The following is a 16,345-nucleotide window of genomic DNA, read 5'->3' as shown; positions in this document are numbered from 1 at the left end:
CAAAAAATGTACACCGTACAAGTAATTCTAAAAATGGTTAACTGAGTCAACAATGGCTAAAAGTTCTCTGCGGGTCACGCAATATTGACGCTCTGCGCGATTTAAGGTACGACTGTAATATGCAATGACGCGAATAGAATCGCCTTGCTTCTGTTGTAGTACACTACCTAAACAATATGAACTACAATCTGTATCTAGTATATATGGGTCATTGAAGTTTGGGTAACCCAGAACCGGTGCCTCTGTCAGTGCTCGCTTCAATTTGTCAAAAGCCTGCTGACAGTCTTCAGTCCAAATGAATTTTCTGTCTTTACCGGTTAACTGGTGTAAAGGCTGGGCAATATTTGCAAAACCCTTTCTTAGTCTACGGTAGTACGAAACAAGCCCTAAAAATGAGGAAACTTGTTTAGCACTCTTTGGTACAGGCCAGTCTTGAACAGCCTTGACTTTTTCATCATTAGGAGATATTCCTTTTTGATCCACTATATGGCCAAGAAAATGTAATTTTATCTGAAATAGGTGAACCTTCTTAGGCATTATTTTTAACTTGGCCTTTTCAAGTCTTCTGAATACTTCCTCTAGTTCAGTAATATGTGTCTCAAAGTCAGTTGTGAAAACCAAAATATCGTCAACATATATGAGTACAGACAGATACTGAAGGCCTGACATTATGCATTCCATTAATCACTGAAAAGTAGCTACTGCATTGGTAAGGCCGAAACTTAAAACTTTGAAACGGTATTGGCCTTTCTGGCACACGAAACTGGTTTTATCCATGTTATCGGGATCCATCTGTACTTGATGGAAACCGGAAGAGCAGTCTAAAGAACTATAATATTTTGCGCTATTAAGGCAGTCAGAACAATCTTGTATTCTTGGCAGTGGGTAGCTGTCCTTAAGGGTCACAGAGTTCAACCTCCTATAATCAATAGCCAGTCTAATTGAGTTATCTGCCTTGCGAACCGGTACAATGGGTGCTGCCCAAGGGCCATTACTCTCTTCAATTAGCCCGGCTTCAAGTAATCTGTCTACTTTACTATTAACCTCCTCCTGTACCTTTTGTGGTAGTCGTCTTGGCTGCTGCTTTATTGGTGGTGCCAGACCCGTATTTATCTTGTGTTTAACTAGGTATGTATTTCCTAAATCTGATTTAGATTTGCTAAATATGTGTTGATATTTGACCAATAATTCCTCAACACGCTTTTGCTCCATAGGGTTAAGGTTTGATCTACATTCGTCCATTACAGGTTTTATGTGCTCTGGTAAAATCATGTTCTCTGTGGGACCAACACTGACTCTGTTTATTCTCCCGGTTTCTCCAGGGTGATTTACAGGTAATACAGGTGAACAAGTAGCAATTTTCATTGATTTCCATATAGTGACTGGTTTTTCATTTAAATTTATCAGCCGTAGAGGTACATTTCCATTCCCTGTATCTACAAGGGCTTTGGCTACCATAACACCTTCCTGGAGTAGTCTCTCTTCATAATTGTCAGTTAACCCTGTTTGAAAATGTGGCAATTCTTTTCCAAAGGTACCCTGTATAACAGTTTCACTGTATGGCGGTAATTTCATGGTCTCAATGGCTCTAATTCTGTAAACCACTGGTAGATTTTGTTTTTCTATACATTCTATAATTTGGCCTTTACATTGGACTTCACCATTTCCCATATTCAAGGTCAAACTATGTTTGTGCATAAAGTCCCAACCAATAATACATGGGGCATTAACATTAGCAACCAAAAAATCATGTTCAAATTTTATACCATAAATACTAAGATTTAATGTCACAAAGCCATAACTGGATATTTTTCCCCCATCTGCACCTCTGAAAACAGAAGTTGTAGTAAGGAGAGGTGGTCTCTTATCTGGTGGTATCAATTTCCAATTCTCAAGTCTTAATATGCTCACTGAACTCCCAGTGTCTAAAAGTGCATATAATGATAAATCATTAATTTTCAAGGGCATGAAATATGTACCTAATTGTCTGCTTTGAATTGGAGGGTTTAAGTTTATAGGATTTGCCTCCCTTAGTCCACTCATAGTATTTGTAGGGTTTAAGATCGACGGAATTGTCTCCCTTGGATTATCAATTGATCCTTGTGAAAAATTTAATATAGCTGAAGGCCGAATCTCTCCCTCAGCTAATAACCGTTTCCCTGATTCTGAGGTCTAGTATCTTGACTACTTTTGTTCTGGTATTGATTTCTATACTCTTTGGTACCTCTATATTGTGGGTTGTGGAATTTGTTATAAGGAAGATTCCTGGGATCCTTTAACTGAGGGCAATCGCTTTTATAGTGACCTGGTAGTCCACAACCATAGCATACACCTGATCTGGGTTTCCGTGGCGGTATTCTGCTACCAGGGTTATCTGACCTGTTATTTCTGGTTTCCTTCTTACCCTGTTCGTTTTCAGTTTGGGCTATTCTCTAATACATTTGAGTTTCTGAACGTCTCTCCAACTCATCTACTCTCCGCAATATGCCATCTAATGGTTCATTTTGGACCATTCGGGAATAAGAACTTCGTCTTGTATAATTTAATTCAGATTGTACTGCTAATCTTAGGGCCTCAGACATTGTTTTGGGGCCTCCTACTATCAGGTCTCTGCGTAATTGGTCGTCATTTAGGGCCTCTGCAAAAGCTTCAAGGGTCATCTCTTCCCTACAGTTCATGTCTAAATCTGGGTATGCTAGTCTAACTAGTTTCTTTATGTCATTTGCTAGGTCATCTAAAGACTCATTGCGCTTTCGAATGCGTGCCCTTTATTTAGCTACATGTAACTTTCTCTGATTTTGTGGCTGGAACCGTTCTACTAGATGTGATACTATATGGTCATAGTCTCTCCTTCTGTGCAAGGGGATATCATTTAATATTTCAGTGGCATTGCCACGTTGACTCACAGCTAACTGGAGGGCCTTCTTATCACGGGTCCAATTATTTATGTCACTTGTCATTTCAAACTGTGTCAAATAAGAACTAAGGTCAGAAGTACCATCGTATATGGGTGGTTTAATGTTGCTTGATGGCTTAGTAGTCATACTTGTCATAATTGGGGTTTGTACTGGGTACTGTAAAGGTTCGAGTGGCATGTTTGAAGACAATGGCCTTCCAACATCTCTATTCCTAGGTAAAAAAGCATTGAAGTCTGCATCAACACGAGTATCACGGGGACCAAGGAGCCGTTCTGTACTGGCCCCTACAGTAACTCGACTCCTCACACCCTGATATCCCGTCAAAGGTTCATCCAGCAGGCCAGCCTCTGACTGCTCATCAGAGTGAAATTTTTCCCTTTGTTCCCATCCCCTACCAGTATATCCCCCAGGTACCTGACACTGGTCTATAATACCATCGGCCAAGGTCCTGTCCGCGATTAAAGGAACTGATCCACGATAATTAGCATTAGTACAAAAATCCCTGTATTACCCCCTACCCCCAATACCATATCAGTTCCACCTTGCAAGGCTTTGTTCTGGTCTTCTGAAACTCGTTCCTCCCCTGTGCGCCTGCGCCAGGTCACCTCACCGGAAGGCGTGCCAAATACCACCGACTGTCTGCCGGCTGGTACCCAGTTGTCTTCATACATATCACCGCAGTCCATCGACCGTAATCTCGACCTTGACGTTGCCTCCGTCTCCCGGGCGTTCGATAGCGTACTGTCGGTGGTAGAAGTCTGGCTAGATAAGGTATATCTGGTTCGGTTTTGAACCTGGGTACTGGGTAGGTAATCATGGTCTATGACATGCTGTGCTTCAGTGGATGGTATATCAGCTGGGTCCATGGTAAGTTCACTAGTGGTTTCCATCATGGACTGTAACTAAGTCTATTTTATTTAACAACACACACACACACACAAATATGTTTACTCTTATTTTTTTCTAGAACAGTAAATATAGAATATTTACAGAATTTAAATATTACAGGTTTTAGCGCTTTATTATATCACAAATATATATATGTACAAATGTATTTGTATAAGTCAAGTTTAACAATGTTCTTGAAAGCTAACTTGGTAGCAGTCAGCAATTTAACTGGCTCTAAGGACTGGTTTTCTTAACAGCCTGGAAACAGCTGTTTCACACTTAGGTTAGGATGGTATAGTTACTGTAACTAGTATTAATGAAATAAGTTTGTTACCTAAGCCTGGTAATGGCTTTAGCGCTATACCCTGACCTGGTACCGGTCACAATACTAGCCTGGAGACGGCTACAATATATAATAGAATGGTTGTTTAGATATTTAATAAGCGGCAGGGCGCGGCTCTATGAAATGTACCAAGAACAAAGTACACCAAGCTCAACGCGCCAACAAAACAACACAAAAAAAATCTTACCAAAGTCTGGTAACGACTTTACCAAGGCAAGGTCTGGTAATGACCCTTACAAAGTCTGGAGGCGACTTTCACAACAAAACAAGTCACTGGTGGTTATACTAGCTTTGTACTAAATTTTTAACAAAGGCTAAACTACTCCTATATCTACTGACTTTCTTACTCACCCAGGCTTGGAAACAGCCTTAAGTTGCTATCTATTACTTAAACCTGGACTGAAATCTAAATTTTATTTTAGATTAAACATATACAATATTTTATTTAAAAAAATAAGGCTGCAGTCTCCACAAATAAATCAGCACTGGCTTTTGTAAATAAAGTCCTAGACTCCTCAGTACGCTATGGTGCTTTAACAATCAATACACTCTTCGCTGTACTGTAGTAGGTCAAGTTTACAAATGTTTACAAAATGTCACGCTCGCTTATCGATTGATACCCGTAGTAAATAAGGTCACTGATTATGTTGATGTGTGGTTCTTTATCCTGCTAAGCTGCCACCAAATTCTGTAGTGCCCCAAGCGGTGCTGTACTTTGGGTGGGGGGGGGGGGGGGGGGAAAATTGTAAATGAACAGACCAAGGGCAAAGGGCCTACAGTCAGGGGACAAAGTCCTCCGATTCCTATACTATAATGGGTTACTTGTTTTATTTATTTGGGGGTAATCAATAAGTTGAATAAATTAGGGTCTGGTCGCGACCCCTTTAGGCTGGTAGCGCCTAAGGCAAGGCTGGTAGCGCCCGAGTATAAAGGCTGGTAGCGCCCGAGTTCAAAATTATTTCAAAGTTAAATGAACTGTTAAATAAACTACTGACAATGTTCCTTTCGGCTTCAAACAACTTTTTATTTTGTGGAGCCTTAACAATAATTATTTTTTAAGACAAATAAAAAAGTCAGTATGAACTATCGGCAAAAGTCGCGAAGCAGACGGACCGAAACTGAAACTCTAGAATATACAGAGTTTTTCTAAGAGAAAAACAGCCAAATACAGCTAATAAATATAACTGTATAATTTACTAGTAATAAGCACCTTGACGTTTCAAAGTTAGAACAATTTTGTTACAAGTTTTGAAGTAAAATAATTTAAAGATCTGAGAGAGACCGAAAATACAGCCTGTGTGTACAAGAGACGGAGGCAAAGTGATGATTTTAGCGTTCTACTAATTAACCTTTTGGTATGCAATGGTATGCAAATGAGGATGAATACCAGAATCTAAATTAGTCTGAATAAGGTCAAAGTCGGAAATACCCGGACAGGTCCGTAACCGAGTTGATGCTACGAACTTACTTCGGCCGACCATGACGTCATTCGGGATACGAACGTTTCCTTATATGCAAATAAGGCGGAGCTTAACCTCTAAACAAAACAAAACAGCTAAAGTCGGACAATTTGTAAAAATGAAACAACCTAGAACGCTGGGAATCATCACTACATGCCAAGTATTAAATATCAAATACTTGACAATAAAAACCTAATTATTACTGCAGAAAATGAAGCGATTTCGGTCCGTCTAAACAGAGATTTAGTTATCCGGTGCTTACTTACAAAAATCCAAGATGGTTGACAACTGTCAAAATTTCAGCTGACATAAACTTTTATGAAGCTTTACAAATTCAACAATGGACATTACATAAAAACATCGATTTAATTTAATACAGCAGGTAATTGTTGATTGAACTGTTGAATAATTCTGACTGACATTGCGTACTTTTATAGAAAATCCCTGCGAAAGCTACAATTAAAATGTTTCACTACTGAAACAAACACCTGACTTGAATATTTTGGAATGTAGTTTAGTAAACAACAATTTAATAATGCATCTGGTTATCTGTGAATGCCTAGAAAGGTTACAGAACAATAAACTGTGATTAAAGTTAGTTGACAGATAGCCTAACAATTTTTGAAATAAAAATAAAAAACTACAGATAGGCCGTAAAAGCAGTGCCAAACCATTGCCTGAAACGAGGTCGTGAGGCATCATGCCTCACACTATGATCAAAAAGATAGAAACGGCTCATTTGTTCTATGTATCCAAGACCCAAGACATGTTAATTAAGAGACGGTTTCGCTGTGAATTTAGATTGCCCATATAATTTTTCTTTCACTTTTCACAATATAAACTGCGAAGACATGTCTTATATCTACAGTAGCTAAGAGACTACTTCGATTTCAAATTAGATATTGACCTTACAATTTTCTTAACAATTGTCACAAAATTACTTCCCAAGGCCTGTCAATATATTACCAGTAACTAAGAGACTTGTCAATTAAATTCAGATTCAAATCTTTATTGTGATTCATGCCTCCGGCCTATACATTATCAATTATATGCACGTATATATGTACAAACGTAAAACATTTATATACAACAACTATGTATAAGCGATAAGTGTAAACATTAACTACTTGTATCATTCTTGTCAGTAAAAGGCATTTGTTTTCGAGAAAACAGGTTTGTTATATAATTTCGAACTCTTTTATGAAAAACATATCTGTTCATGTATCTTGCCGAAATGCAATAATGAAAAGACAGAATAAACAAATGAGTATGCCCAGCTGTCAGCCTATCTAGAGCGTGTGAGCGGTAGCATGCATTTCCGCTACCGTCAGTGAATAGACTCAATAAAACCGAGCCTGCAGCAGTGTTGTGCGACCTGTGGAGTTACCACTTTTTCTATTTTCTCAAGGTAAGACCAATAATGAAAGTAATATCTTTTTTTAGTAAAAGTTATACAAAATATCTTTGACTCTTTGTTTCTGTTGGGTTTAACGTCGCATCAACATTATAATATATCATATGGCATTCCAGCTTTGGTGGTGGAGGAAAACCCCAGGTGCCCCTCCGTACATTATTTCGTCACGGACCGCACATGGATAAGACCACAGACCTTCCGTAAGTCAACTGGATGGCTTCCTCGCATGAACAATTCAACGCTCCTGATGAGGCTCGACCCAACATCGGTAAGGAGCAAGTGATTCAATGTCAGCGACCTTAACCACTCGGCCACGGAGTCAAGATACAACAGTCATGGCACATGTAAAACATACAACACACAATTTATACTGTCTCAGTCTCATCCAAACATAACTCTAAAGTATTATAGGTAGAGGTTTTGTTTTTTTTTGGTATGTATTTTTATCTGAATGTTTTATACAGAAGACATTCCAAAATAAAAAGATATTTTCAACAATACTTTTGAAATGGAAACAAAATACCCTAGTTTTGTCTATATCAAAATAACGACCCTGTTCAATCATTAGTGGGAATAAAGATATTCTCAAAGTACTATCAAAAGCAAGTCTATAGTTCTTAATATCTGATATAATATCAAGATCATGTTCATACATAAAAGTTGTTTCAAAATGCCTATAAGAAACATATGAGCCGCGCCATGAGAACACCAACATAGTGGTTTTGCGACCAGCATGGATCCAGACCAGTCTGCGCATCCGCGCAGTCTGGTCAGGATCCATGCTGTTCGCTAACGGTTTCTCTATTTGCAATAGGCTTTGAAAGCGAACAGCATGGATCCTGACCAGACTGCGCAAATGCGCAGGCTGGTCTGGATCCATTCTGGTCGCAAATGCACTGTGTTGGTTTTCTCATTGCGCGGCTCAATTATTTTTTGACCATTATTGTAAATATCGATCTTTTAATCGATGCCCATGCCGACATAAAAATAATTCTGGGTTCTGACATTTCTGATTTTCCAAAATATACCCAAATCCATTTCTGTATAAATTCAATCCTACTCTTTCGTTACCCATTTTTTGGTAACCAATACTATCATAATAAAATAACATCTGATAACATTTCTTAACATATCTATAATCTGGCATATTTATTGTCCTGAGCCAATACTTAATAGACATTGTCGGTTTAAGTTGATGCGGACAATGAACTGTGAATGTGCTGTATATCCTGGGGGTCTTCTCAAGACATACTTGTATTTCATTCACTGTTACAGTAGCTGACTATGCTTGTATAGGAAGTAATTAAATTTGGGACAGTTTAAATGAATGTTAGTATAAGAATGTTCTCATAAGACATTAATTTAGAAGAGTTACTTTAACCATGCATGAGTATGCATTTTAAAAAAGATAGTAATTCTACAAAAGTTCCATAAACTATGTTTCCCATTTCATTTGATACATTTTGTTTTACCTTCGTCGTATGTACGTCCGTCTGTCCGTCTTCATATAGTCTGATCTAGCGTCTCAAAATCCTCTGCTAGGATTTAAACAAAACTTCACAGAAATGATATTATGAAGCTTTGTTATGCGTATCCTCGGTGGTTTTTTTTTTTTGTTTTTTTTGTTGTTTTGTTTTTGTGGAATTAGGGTCCCTTGAAATTAGGTTTTGAATGAAATTTGTCCGAACTGCTTTATAATTAGCGAATTTGAAAATAATTTCATAGGAATGATCCGTACAAATTCCAGCTGAGCATGTATTACGAAGTTCATAATTAAATGATCTTGTACTGAGTATTTTTCTTTTATTTAACGTCGCACCGACACATGATAGGTCATATGGCGACTTTCCAGCTTTAATGGTGGAAGAAGACCCCAGGTGCCACTGCGTACATTATTTCATCACGAGCGGGCACCTGGGTAGAACCACCGACCTTCCGCATGCCAGCTGGATGGCTTCCTCACATGAAGAATTCAACGCCCCGAGTAAGGCTCGAACCCACATCGACGAGGGGCAAGTGATTTGAAGTCAGCGACCTTAACCACTCGGCCACGGAGGCCCCTTGTACTGAGTAATGGCCCTTTGATTATCATACATAAAGTCTATGAAGAGATCTTTTTTCTGTAATTCATCTCCAAATGCCATTGAAGCCTAAGGGATTTATTTAAATAAGATGAGCATATCGTTAGTACATACTGCTTGAAATATTTTTTTTCGGAGTTATGTCCATTATTCATTTTATTGAAAAACAAGAGCTGTCTCCATAGGATGACACATGCCCCCGATGGCACTTTGAATGAATAGTTATGGCCGATGTTAGAGTTTAGGACCTTTGACATACGGACCAGGGTCTTGCGCGCGACACTTCGTCTTACTGTGCCACACATTCATGCGTAGTTATTTTAAAATCCATGCATGAATGACAAAGATATGGACCGGACACGCCCATCATTGCACTATCATGAAATATGACCTTTAACGTCTAAGTGTGACCTTGACTTTTGAGCTACGGACCTGGGTCTTGCGCGCGACACGTCGTCTTACTGTGGTACACATTCATGCCCAATAATTTTAAAATCCATGCATGAATGACAAAGATATGGACCGGACACGCCCATCAATGCACTATCATGAAATATGACCTTTAACGTCTAAGTTTGACCTTGACCTTTGAGCTACAGACCTGGGTCTTGCGCGCGACACGTCGTCTTACTGTGCCACACATTTATGCATAGTTACTTGAAAATCCATCCATGGATGACAAAGATATGGACCGGACACGCCCATCAATGCACTATCATGAAAAATGACCTTTTACGTCTAAGTGTGACCTTGACCTTTGAGCTACGGACCTGGGTCTTGCGCGCAACACGTCGTCTTACTGTGGTACACATTCATGCCAAGTTATTTGAAAATCCATCCACGGATGACAAAGATATGGACCGGACACGAAAATTGCGGACAGACGGACAGACCGACAGACGGTTCAAAAACTATATGCCTCCGAAGTCCCTTCGGGGGCATAAAAACTGTTCGACCTACTCCTAGTATACTCTTTGTGTGATTTGACTGAAACGTCTTAGGAATGATAGTTACAGGTCTATATTATTCATAAGTTATGGATTGTACGTTGAATGATAATATGACGAATTAATTGTATCTTATTATTAGAGATAGAAATTATGTAGATAGGTCCCTTTTCATCATTTTGGAACGCCATCAACACAGTGGAATTAGGAAAATGCTCCAGAAAATTGTTTTATTTGAGAAAAAATGCAAATAAACAAAGTCTATGTAAAGATATTTTTGTGTAAAACATTAATGGACTGCATTTCAGTAATTGTTCAACAGTATAACTGTTGTTTTAAATATTAAAATATACATACAAATTAGCAAAACTATTTTAAACCGGCAAAATGTCTAAAAGGTAACACTAATTTGGGAATGTTAAATTCAGAATTGGGGAAAATACTTTCTTTGCTTTGGGATTACCTCTTTTTACTGGAGGTAGATTTATAGGAGAAAAGGCCCTGCTAGAAGTTTCTGTCAACGCTTCATTTCAAAATTCTAGTCCAGATTTCAATGATAGTAGGAAGTGCCTGGTATAAAGCCTTGTTGAGCATACCATTGGCACGTCCGCTCGAAATATTGTTTGCGGAGTTATTACTCTTAAAATCATTTTTGAATGAAATGAGTAGCAAACCTTGGTACGGTTCCTGCCGCTAAACAATTTTTCACTGATATATGATCCTTGATTTTTACACTAAAGTTCACCGTTAAAAATTTTCACATAACACCGTTAATAAATTTCATAGTATCCAGTAACAAAGTTTACATCATTTATTTTACATCATTTTTTTTAGTGTAAACTGTAATTTTTATACATTTCATTCCGCTATTGTAAAAAGGTAAATAGTTATACATAATCATTTTCGCATAAAAGTAATGCTCTGACATTTCTAAAAATCATATTCTATAATATAAAGAATCATCATTAGACTTTATAAAAAGGTTACAGCGTCAATAATAGTAAATATAGGCAAGTTGGCGAGCGTAGCGAGCCGCAAAAAGAAGAATGGACAGTCAAGGGTATTTTGTTATAATGAAAAATGGAAGCTTTGCCGTAAAGGGAGTGCAATCGCACCCGTCGCACCCCTCCCTTCCCCCTCTGGCTACGCCCTTGCAGTATATGTTTCTTTGTTGTAAGTTAACATTAACTTCCCAGTTTTATTTCCTCAGCAAGGGAGAAAAATTGTTCTTGAAATATCTGTCAAGCATGATTATAGATTGACGAGCACTTTAATGTATAAGAGACTGTTGAGAAAATAATGATAAAAGAGGATAATTTGTTTAGGATTGCACACTTTAAGCACAGTATTGTAGTCACTGAAAGTGAAATGCACGGCTTCTACCGGTTTCATCCACTAGGGATACACATTTTGATAGTTTAAAAATCTCTACACTAGCTTAAAGTGAACTTCAGATGATCACCAAACAGTAATTAAATGGTCTCCGATCAGTCTAATTACAGTATGCACAGCTAATTGGTGTGACTTGTCACTGTGTTAAAGCAACTTAAAATAGTTTGCTCGTTATATTTTAACATTTTCCATGAAAAAAAAACAGCAACAGTTACTTGCTGAGAACAGGTTAACTTGTACCGGTAAACAATGCAGGAACACTGGTTAGGCCAACTGTCTGCCGTTACATAACAAATACTGTAAAAAACGGCGCTTACCAAAACAAACTAATAGATGAATAAATGTGTTTTGAAATGCTCCCTAGACAGTCCGCATTCGATGTTCACAGTCAAACTTCACATAAACCGACAATGTCTAGTACAACGTTTCAATGAAGAGTATATCTTTCACAATCATTCGCAACAGCCGCATTACAAGATCTAAGAGGAACCGACATAAACGGTCATGTTACCGGATTGAGAAAGCCTAACCAGTTGTCTCTGTGTAATTTGTTCTTCGCGTGTATAAATGACAAGTGGATCTGAAGTTTTTTTACAATAGATGTATTATCGTCTATTGAAATGTCACTTGCAGTGGCAGTTTTGTGCACTACCTTTTTAGCTACGCGCTGATATTCAGTGTTGTTACTAATTACTGCTGCGTCAATGTTTACTACAAGTGATAATCTACATGTATTCTGTAGTTTATTGTTGATAAAGTGTACCAAGTATGTTGTATTGGTCCGAGGTTGCATGCCAAGGACAAATGCGTCAATTCAGAAATAGACAGAAAAACAAGCTAACTGAAAACTTCACTACTTAGTCAATTTATTGAAACTTTATTTGCATGTTTAACTATTTTGAAGTATCTTTTTTTTTAAATCTAATACGTAAATTTTCCAGTGTTATGCACATTTCGTAATGCCATAAAAATACAAACCGTGATAATTAAATGGCGGCATTAGCCATGAGTAAAACAAGCTAAATGACCGTTTTACTGGGCAATACAAATCTTTAAAATAATGAATAGATTAATGGACAAGAAGGAAGATAATTAGGCAGATCTTTTATATTGATGTCCTAATGTTTTTAGAAGACACGACTGCTATTAAATATTCGAGATCTCTTCTTCTTTTCGTCGTTCGCCATACACAGTCAGACCAGTAGCCTCGCTGAAACTTGTGGTTCCTCAATGCATCCATACAGTTTCCGGATATATGGAGGTATCTATCGGCCAAGTCGCAGCTCGCTCCTGGTCATGCCTTTTACATTTCTGGGGTATATGCTCCGTAGGCTGTTCTTCCTCACCACATGGACAGGTTGGTAATGGTGCCAGTCTGTATTTCTTGTACATGTGAGCATTGAGCTTGTTGTGTCCTGTGCGAAGCCTGACCAGCATCACTTGTTCCGATCAATCAAGGTGATGAAAAGCATCTTCCTCTATCCTTGGTCTCGTTATTGTCTTGATGATGGTGATTTTCTACTTGTAGCTCACAGGTGTTGTTGGTTGTTCTGACTGAGCTCCTAGCTTAGCCAGTTGGTCTAACTCTTCATTGCCTGCTAGTCCATAATGGGCTGAAATCCCTTGAAGTGCTACTTTGCAGGAGATACTCAGGCTCTACATTCTCCTGGCTAGTGTAGAGCTTTATTATTGATCAGAGCTTCCATGACAGATAGTGCATCTGTGAGAAAGACGACTGAGAGGCTTTCTTCTGCCGAGTCTTCAGTCATTAAGACGGCCTTCATGAGTGTCATTGCTTGTAATTGCTGCAGTGTTTTCTTGTGGCTGCATGTAGTGTTTCTCTCTTGCCAGATAGGTATAGAGTGAAACATCCTGCTTCACCATCTTTGATGGCGCATATGGCTGATCAATCTGTATAGACATAAGTCCATGTTTCCTTAGGATAGTCTTCATTGATCATAGCTAATGTGAGACTCTTCCGAATACCTTCATCTTCTTGTTTTCTGTGGTCAAGTTAAAGAACAGCAAGTCTCACCTTCATTGAAGACAGATCATTCCCTAGAGGGCTGATAATGTCTTCTCTACCTAGGGGAGTCGTTGGTATATTCAGCTTAGTTTCGAACTATCGATTGAGTATTTTTGCTTCGTGAACAAAAGCGCTACGTTTGAGTCAATATTTGGTGTAGCCATCCAACTTGGTTTTGATGGGATGTTCTTGAAAAGACCTGAACTTCTCTACTTGAAGATTGAAGTTTGCATATATCCTGTCTTGTAACGACTGTGTGCCTGTTAGCTTCTCCATAAAGTAGACTTTGTAGCACCTGTCATGATCCGCAATGCTTGATTTTAAACGTTGTCTAGAGCCTGTTGGTTAGTTTTGGCAGTAGTGGACCAGTCCGTTGTACTATACTCTAAATGGGCTCGCACTGTTCCCTGATATACTGTCCTGAGTATGTGCTCATTTGCTCCCTACGTTGTTCCTGCAAGTTTACGCATTATGGCAAGCTTTCTACGGGCCTTCCATTCTGCTTGACTAATATGGGGTTTTCCTGGTTAGCCGTTTGCCAAAGGTCTCTCCAAGTTATGTTTCTTCGTCTGCTTCAGTCAGCTAAGTATTTCTCATCTTGATTTTACCCGCCCTCTGCTTTGACGACAAGGAGAATAGTGTGGTGGACGATTTCTCTGTTTTTATAGTGACACACCAATTCTCAGCACAAGCTGAAAGCTTGTTGATGACTTTTTGCATCCTGTATATGGCTGTTATGGTTTATTCTTCCTTGCACCATAACACGAGGTCGTCAGCGTAGAGTGCAACCTTAACTCCTTTCGGTAGTTCAGACGCAGGTCATTTATGAAAAGCAGGAAGAGTGTAGGGGATAAGACGCCGCCTTGTGGGACACCATGACGCAATAGAAACTTCCTACTGCTGGCATGTTCTAAGCTGACTCCTGCTCTCCTGTTGTAGAGATATGACTTAATCCACCTCAGCATGTGATCTTCTATTCCACTCCTCATCAGTTTGACGCGGAGTTAAATCGAGATCTGTTCGACTGCATCAATGGTGAAATCCCCATTATATTTCTTGACTGTACGGACCCGACAAATAATATGAATGTCGGTACGATAATGTGCGGACAGAAGATACGGTAATGGGGCTTAGACTTTAACTTGTTATGAAACCTCTATATTATGTTGTGGTATAAACTGTGGTTAGAATCATTTACTTAAATATAAGGAAGATAATATGATGCTAGTTTGTGTTTGTGCCAGTGCGCCATCTGTATTTTATGACGTGTAAAATACGGCGCTATAAAATTCCTAATAGATACCAGTCCGGTGCAAGTTATTTTAAGGCATGTGTGATTATTGCCATAATTGTTTGTAATTAGTGAAACGATTAAACATTTGTCTTCACAACAGTCAAATTATAGGTCATTGATATACGAGGAGCATTTGAAAGTAGTGGCAACAGTATTTTCCCCATTTGCATATGCACACACAAGTGTGGCATATCAATAGAAAGAGTCTTGATTTTTCTGTCCAGCTGACTGGAGATGGCACTAAAATCACGTACAAAAGCACATTTAACTAACAGTTGAAATACATGTAGTATATCATACTGGTTGATAAAAATGGCTGAATCTAGCTGCAATTTTCGCAAATAGCAGAGGCGTTTTGTAAGATACGTGGACTGCTTTGCATTGATCATCAGAAATTAAAGCTGACTAAGACATACTGTACGGAGTCAGTGCGCTGCCATACCGTATACTGTCCTATGACTATCTCTCTTTAAAGAGGGGAGAACCAGTCCCCAGAGGTGAGGCCCGTCCTGGGTGCCGTCTGACTGCTGTGTCTGACAAAGACATTGAAACTGTGAAAGTAATAATTAGTAAAGATGCAAGTTGCACAATGGAGCAGATATGGGAAATGATGGGCCTTAAATCGTCAGTGGTTTTTCCGATTTAATAAAAAATACAAAATCTGCGCAAGGTCTGTGCACGCTGGATACCGCATTTATTGACCCCTGAGCAAAAGAGGATGGAGGTAGAAAAAGCTTCCACTCTGCTTGTCAAATATAAAAACAAGGAATAGGCATATCAAAAGAAATCGTTACAGGTGATGAGATGTGGCTGTACTTTTTTGAGCCTGACAATAACCAAAAAAAAAATAACATGAGGGTAGGTGAAAATAACGAGGGACCCGTTACTGCTCGGCGCAGCAGAAGCATCAGGTTCTTTGACTCTGATGGAATTGTTGTTTGACTCAAGTCCCTGTCCCTGAAGATAGTAGTGCATTTTAAATACGGCGGTGGTACATTGAAAGTAGGCAAGGTGCATGGTACATAGTGGTACATTTAAAAAAGAAAATGTCCCCTCTGCTGTTCTCTACCACTACACGGCAAAGCGCTCAAGAACAAGGGCGCGTGGCATCAAGCCGCTACACGACAACGCCTCGGCCCATCGTTCAGCCGTAGTACAGGAATATCTCAAGGAGAATTATACTGAGGTTTTACAATACACACCATTTAGCCCCTTGTCACTTTTGGTTGAACTCATACATGAAATCATGCTTAAAGGGGCGCAGCTTTGAAACGCGCAGCGCAATTGGAAGCGCTCTATACCAGTGTATAAACAGTATACCTAAAGAGCGCTTTCAAAATGCATTTTCTGAGTGGCTTTTTTCCCTGGAAAAGTGTGTACAGTCCGGCGGTGAGTACTTCGAATGTCTCACGTAGTCATTTTTTGGAAAATGGCTGAGGTATGGATAGCCCGCCACTGTTGCTTCTACTTTTCAAACGCTCTTTTTAGGTATCCGCCTGCAACTTATACTAAGTGTGACTGTTTTCAAATTTATGACATTAACATAATGTAGCATGGAGCTATTATATAGGAGAGTAAAGTT

Source organism: Mercenaria mercenaria, chromosome 11 (genome assembly GCF_021730395.1).
Source record: "Mercenaria mercenaria strain notata chromosome 11, MADL_Memer_1, whole genome shotgun sequence".
Taxonomy (NCBI): Eukaryota; Metazoa; Mollusca; class Bivalvia; order Venerida; family Veneridae; genus Mercenaria; species Mercenaria mercenaria.
This window is presented reverse-complemented; position numbering follows the sequence as displayed.